We start from the raw sequence: 7,500 nt of genomic DNA on the forward strand, positions 1-7,500 counted from the left end.
TTCTTCCCAAATAATATTAAATATTATTTCTTGATGATTGCTAGAGCCTAGACTATCTCCAACTTTTACGTTACTCATTAGGTGCTCATTATTAGTTAAAACTAAGTCCAGAGTACTTTCTTCCCTCATAGGATCGGTAATCACTTGTTTTAGGAAATCATCCTACACCACATCTAGGAATTTCTTTGTTTCCTGATCTCCTATTAAAGTTTCCCAGTCAATGTTTCTATAATTAAAGTCTACCATGATCACAACGTTTTTGTACTGGGACGCTCTGTGAATTTCATGAATCAGGGGATCAGTCTGCTCAATGCTGAGGTTAGGAGGTCTATACAAGACGCCAATAATAACTTTCTTATTTTTGCCTATAATTTCTACCCAAATGGATTCCGTGCAGCCTTCTTTCTTAATCGAATTGTTGATAATACAGTTTATTGTATTTCTAACGAAAAGTGCTACACCTCCCCCCCTCCTGCCAACCCTATCCTTGTGAAAAAAATTAAAACCTTCTATTTCGATTTTCAGAAGAAAATGTTTATCAGCCATGTTGATCCAGGACTCAGTAATAGCTATAATATCGAAATTCTCTACGCATGCTTTACCTCGCATCAAATCAATTTTGTTAATTATGCTTCTGCTATTTGTATAGTAAACTTTAATTTTATCTTCCCTCCACCTGCTTTGGTGATTCTTTTCACAGTCCCTCTCTAAGTTGTTTCTATTGCCTAAAATATATTCCGATACTTACCCCCCGTACTCCCACGTAATGTACCCGAAAAAACCTGTAGGATGCCTACTTCTCGCTTAAGGGATTCAGCAAGGAGCCGAAATCCTCTGGGTGACAAGTGCACCCCGTTCTTTGTATATAGATGATTCCTACCGTAAAAGCGGTCCCAGTTGTTGACAAATGCCCATCCATTGGCCTTACAATTTCCATGGATAGATTTACTCATCTTAATCCATTTTCGTACCTCTTTTCAGTTTTGAATTTATTCGACTTAAAAGGATTTTTGAGTCGATACACATTTCTTGGACTTTAGAAAGCTATTAAGTTAATACATATTTCTTATGTTTGTGTCAAACTTTCGATTCTATTTTGTGACCATTCTACATAATATAGTAAAATAACACTGGAAGTACAATACAAACCATGGTTCCTGACGCAGACAAATAAGCTTAGATGTATCGATAAATACGGTCATTTGTGAAAGCTCTTAGGGTCTCCACGTGCGTTCGTCATTCTAGGCTCCATCCTTCTTGGACATTAGTTCAAACATTTGTGCACTGAATTGAGCACATAGTGGTCACGTTGTTCTATTGCGTGTTAGCCCTCAGGAAGATCGACATAAACTCGCCGTCCAGAAAGATTAACATAAAGATGCACATGCATGTGCATATACGTATACGTAAACAAATATATATACATATGCATACACATATATATACGCATACACATATACATACACATACACATCCACATACATGTACACGTACACATACACATACACATACACATACACATACACATACACATACACATACATATACACATACACATACATATACACATACACATACACATACATATACACATACACATACACGTACATGTACACATACACACACGCACACGCACACACACACACACACACACACACACACACACACACACACACACACACACACACACACACACACACACACACACACACACACACACACACACACACACACACACACACACACACACACACACATACACATACACATACACATATACATATACATATACATACACATACACATACACATACACATACACAAACACATACACATACACATACACATACACATACACATACACATACACAAAGGATTACAAAGGATTACAAAGACGGAGCATGCCGACAGGAGACCTTTTGGTCCATATCTAGGTCGGATGCAAAAAAAAACAACAAAAAACATAATAACAATAAAATAATAAATAAAAACTATAATAATGTAAATGACAAATAAAATACATAAATAAATGCATAGGTATAGTTAAATAGTAAACAAGCAGGGAAATAGTAAATAATAATAAATTAACATATAACTAATAATAAATGAAAATCAGACAGATAAATGATAACAAAACAAAAACAAATAATATAAAATAAATTATAATCATTACAGCATCTTCCTTAGGTGTTTATCTAAATGATTTTTAAAGCTTCGAACTGAACTACATTGCACTACCTGTGCAGGAAGTTTATTCCATTCATTAACTATACGGTTGGCAAAGTTGTTTCTACCTACTTCCAAATTGAATCTATTTCCGGACAGTTTGAGACCATTGTTTCTTGTCTGATTCTCATTCAATGTGAAAATTTTATCACTTTTGATGTTGTCAATTCCCTTTAGAATTTTAAAGACCTGCATCAAGTCACCTTGGGTCTACGCTTTTTAGGGAAAACAGATTCATATGTTTTAGTCGATTTTCGTATGATTTATTTTTGATATTTGGAATCAGTTTTGTAGCTCGCCGTTGTACTTTTTCCAGTCTGTCAATGTCTTTAATGAGATTCGGTGACAATACGGAAACAGAATATTCCAAATGTGGACGAACTAACGATTTATATAGTATGTCAATGAGTGAAGGACTTTTGGGACTTTTGAAATCAAAAGATCGCGCAATCAGTCCTCGAATCTTATCTGCTTTCTCAGAGGCTGAAACACACTGCTTGGATGATTTGAGGTCGTTACTGATAATTACGCCGAGATCTTTTTCACTATCCACTTTTGTTAACGAATTTCCAAATAACTTGTAATCGTACTTACTGTTATTTTTATCTATGTGCATTACCTTGCTTTTACTTGTGTTAAATTTCATTAGCCAATTTTTAGACCATTGCTGTACTTTATCTAAATCTTCTTGAATATCTAATTGGTTTGATTGATCATTTACCACTCCGCACAGTTTTGTATCATCAGCAAATTTGGAAACAGTAGATTTTAGTCCATGGTCTATATCATTTATATATACTATGAACAGAAGTGGCCCAAGAAAGGAACCCTGAGGAACTCCACTTGTAACATTTTTCCATCTAGAAGTTTTTCCATTTAAAACAACTCTCTGTTTTCGACCACTCAACCAATTACTAGTCCAACCTAATAGGCTACCACTTATTCCGTGTAAAGCTAATTTAGTAAGTAGTCTTTCGTGTGGGACGGTATCAAAAGCTTTTGCAAAGTCTAAATATATTGAATCTATATTGTTTCTTTTGTCATAATTCGAGATAACTGTGTTGTAGAATTCGAGTAAGTTAGTCACGCAAGAACGTTTCCGTCTGAAACCATGCTGGCTATCATTTATCAAACGGTTACTTTCTAAATGATGTTCGATAGCATCTCTGATGATAGTTTCCATTATTTTTCCTACGATTGAAGTCAAACTTATAGGCCTATAGTTATTTGGCTTCTTTTTGTCACCTTTTTTAAATATGGGAGTAATGTTAGCTAGCATACATATTCACATACATATACATATACATATACATTTACTGATAAGTACTTTAGACAAATTATTTGGATGATGGAGAACATAAACATAGGGGAAGGCTCGGAACCCTAAACACTCTAACGTTTCGTTCGCGTAGAACTTCTTCAGAGAGTGTATGTACATATACATATACATATACATATACATATACATATACATATACATATACATATACATATACATATACATATACATATACATATACATATACATATACATATACATATACATATACATATACATATACATATACATATACATATACATATACATATACATATATATACATATACATATACATACAGTATACATATACATATACATATATATATATATAAATATATATATATATATATATACATATACATATACATACACATATACGTATATATATATATATATATATATATATATATATATATATATATATATATATATACCCATAGACATATATACGTACACGTACACGTACACGTGCACACACACGTACGCGTACACATACACCTACACATACACATGCACATGCACATGCACATTCACATTCACATACACATAGACATAGACATAGACATAGACATACACATATACATACACATACACATACACATACACATTCACATACACATACACATACATATACACATACACATACACATGCATATACACATACACATACACATACACATGCACATGCACATACACATACGCATAAACATACACATACACATACACATACACATACACATACACATACGCATACGCATACGCATACGCATACGCATACGCATACACGTACACGTACACGTATACGTACACGTACACGTACACGTACATATACACATACACATACACATACACATACGCATACACATACACATACAAATACACATACTCATATACACATGTTGGAAGATATATCCATGGCATCGTAAAAAAGAGGAGTCACTCCCACTAATACAGACACTTCCATCAACATCAGAATATTGAGCAAGCCAAACCTGCCCAGGTACATGATAATGAGGAATAACACAGCACCCAAGATCCCGAAAGAGGCCTCTATCAAAATAATATATCAATTTTTATGCCAGGAGGATCGCTGTGACGGCTCCAAACAATTCTTACATTGGTAGAATGTCCACCGCACTGGAAAAAAGCCTCCAGTACCACCGAAACAAGGAACTATCTTCGAACACTTCATTGACCACCACGGCACAAAGCCATATATGAGTACATTAACAAAAAAACACCATTATACTCCACAGGGAAAATAATTTTAAAAGATTACAAATTGCAGAAGCTGTACCCATACACTCCCAGCATCCCACTATCAATGCGTAGAAAGCCGCAGACTTTACCCTCCCTTCAGCGCCCGTCAGAGCTCTCAGGAGCACCTTGCGCCACAACGCCCACCAGAGCGAAATGCCTTCCAGCAACAACGCCAGTCCACAAGACCACGAACCTGAAGTCAAGCTAAAGCTTCTATCACTCTGTTCTGAGACTGATGACGCCCCCTAGTGACCTCCCATAGGGACTCAAACTGACGACGCCGAGATTCTGCAGGATGATCTTAACAAATTGTTTACATAGTCGGTGAAATGGCAAATGAACTTCAATATCTTATAGTGCAGCGTGTTAAACGTAGGGCTACATCAAAAACAGATATAGCTTAGATGACACGTTTTTAGGGAAAAGAGAATGCGAGAGAGACTTGGGAGTTCTAGTAAGTCCTGACCTAAAACCCAGGAAACAGTGCATTAGCGTCAGGAATAAAGCTAACAGAGTATTAGGTTTCATTGCTAGGATGGTTACGAATAGAAGTGCAGAGGTAATTATTAAACTCTAACTACCATTAGTTAGACCCATCCTTGACTATATGGTATATTTTTGTCTCCGTCCTATAGAATGGACATCAGTTCACTAGAATCAGTACAGAGGAGAATGACAATAATGATACATGGGCTCAGAAACTTACCTTACGAAGAGAGGCTTAGGTACCTTAACTTACACTCTCTGGAAAGACGTAGATCAAAGGCTTTAACAAGGGTGATGCACACAAGATCGTCATATCCAGATAACGGGGTAGGACTCACAGTAATGAATTTAAACCGGACAAATTTAGATCTAAAAAAGGAAATAGGCAAGAATTGGTTTCCCAATAGGGTGTTCAGCGAGTGGAATACACTTAACCATGTAGTGATCGCTGAAACTATCAGTTGTTTTAAGAAACGGTTAGACAACTTTATGGATGCGGATGGTAGGTGATAAAGACATGAAACTGTCTAGTGTAAACCTTATGGTCTCTTCAGTCTCCTTCTTTCTTATGTCCTTGTTCTTATGTTCCTTAGTAACCTTATCGAGGGACTTCCAGTGACCTCTCTTACATCTCCCAGTGATCTCACCCAAGAACTCCCATTGACCTCTCCTACTTCTCCCAGTGACCTCACCCAAGAACTCCGGTTAACCTCTCGTACTTCTCCCAGTGACCTCACCCAAAGACTCTCCATGACCTATCATGCATCTCCGAATAACTTTACTTTATAAGCAGTACAGGCTAGCCTGCAGACATTATTCTTCTCCAGATCTTCGCCTACAGCAGTTCTTCTCTTACTGAAGAAGCCTTTGAGAAAGGCGAAAATAATAACTTTCCGGTCTTTGTGTCAATAGTTTTATTGTACTGTTACATAGATTTATTTTAATCGTTGGTCTCCATCAGCGCCTATCAATACACCCTTTAACATGATATTGAAATAATGAATGATTATGTTCAAACCTTGAACTATGAGAACAAAAAGTTATTCATGAAGATATTTCAGAGGTTGCTGCCATCAGCAGCAACCCTCTATGCACAGCAATTATACTGTAGCAAAGGGTAGAATGTAGATTTGTTCAAAACTTTCAGTCAGTAACACACAGTAGCCATTACAGATTCTCAATGAACTTCAGTAAACCTTTTTCCCACAGACACTGTGGCTGCAACTGGCGTCTAGCTGAGTCACTTAGTACCCTAACTGTTTTCGCTGAGAGTGGTTGTGTTGATGTTGTACTCATGGAGCGGCATACGCGTCACAAAACAGCTGTATGGCTCATAGGACATTCTATAGAGTCCCTTAAAGAGACCCAACTTCCATGTAAAGGGGAAACAATGCCGTTGTTCATGAACTACAAGATCAACAAAAAACAACAGGTGAAAATAGCTGCTTTGTCTACTGCTAGAGATGCTATGGAAGTGTGGGAAAAGGCAAGCATCCCAACAGAGTTGAAATGCTATATGGTGAAGAAAATAAAGAAACTTTTCAGTGAGTGTGAGAAACTAAAAAATAACAGAAATAATAAAAAGCAATGACCTGCTCTGCTTCCGAAACATGATGAATGGGAAAATGGCTCAGATGATCTGTTTGACATTGCATATGCAAATACTCTCGACATGATAAAGATAGATGAAGATCGTGAGTTTATGATGTTGCAACGATAAAAAGGACGAAAAGGCAAAATGGCTGTAGTGGATAACGTTCTTTCACAAAAGAAATAAATCGCTAGAGATAAGAAAACATCGCTTGAAAGGAAATGAAAGAGAGAAACAGCCAATTCTGAAGCAGCAGTACTCTCAAGTTCAAGTTCACCATGGTTGAATGAAGCAAATTCAACATAAGATGAAGAATTTGTTGCCGACCCTCAGCAGCCATCAACTCGAGAATAATTTTTTTGAATTTCTTAATGCTTGTATCACTTGATGCTGCAAAATTAACTGATAGAGCTGTTTTTGAAATCTTGATCCCAACAATCGGTGTCCTTGAGCAAAAGCCTGAAGAATATAGTGTTAGCTATTCATCAATACGGAGAGCGAGACAAGGGGACCGCAAGGCAATGACAGAAAAATTGAAGCAGGATTTCAAAACAAATTTTCCTCTTCAAATACACTGGGATGGCAATCTAATTGAAGATATTACTGGTCATGAAAA

The sequence above is a fragment of the Oratosquilla oratoria genome, chromosome 7 (assembly GCF_046742065.1).
Source record: "Oratosquilla oratoria isolate Oo_2021 chromosome 7, ASM4674206v1, whole genome shotgun sequence".
Lineage (NCBI taxonomy): Eukaryota > Metazoa > Arthropoda > Malacostraca > Stomatopoda > Squillidae > Oratosquilla > Oratosquilla oratoria.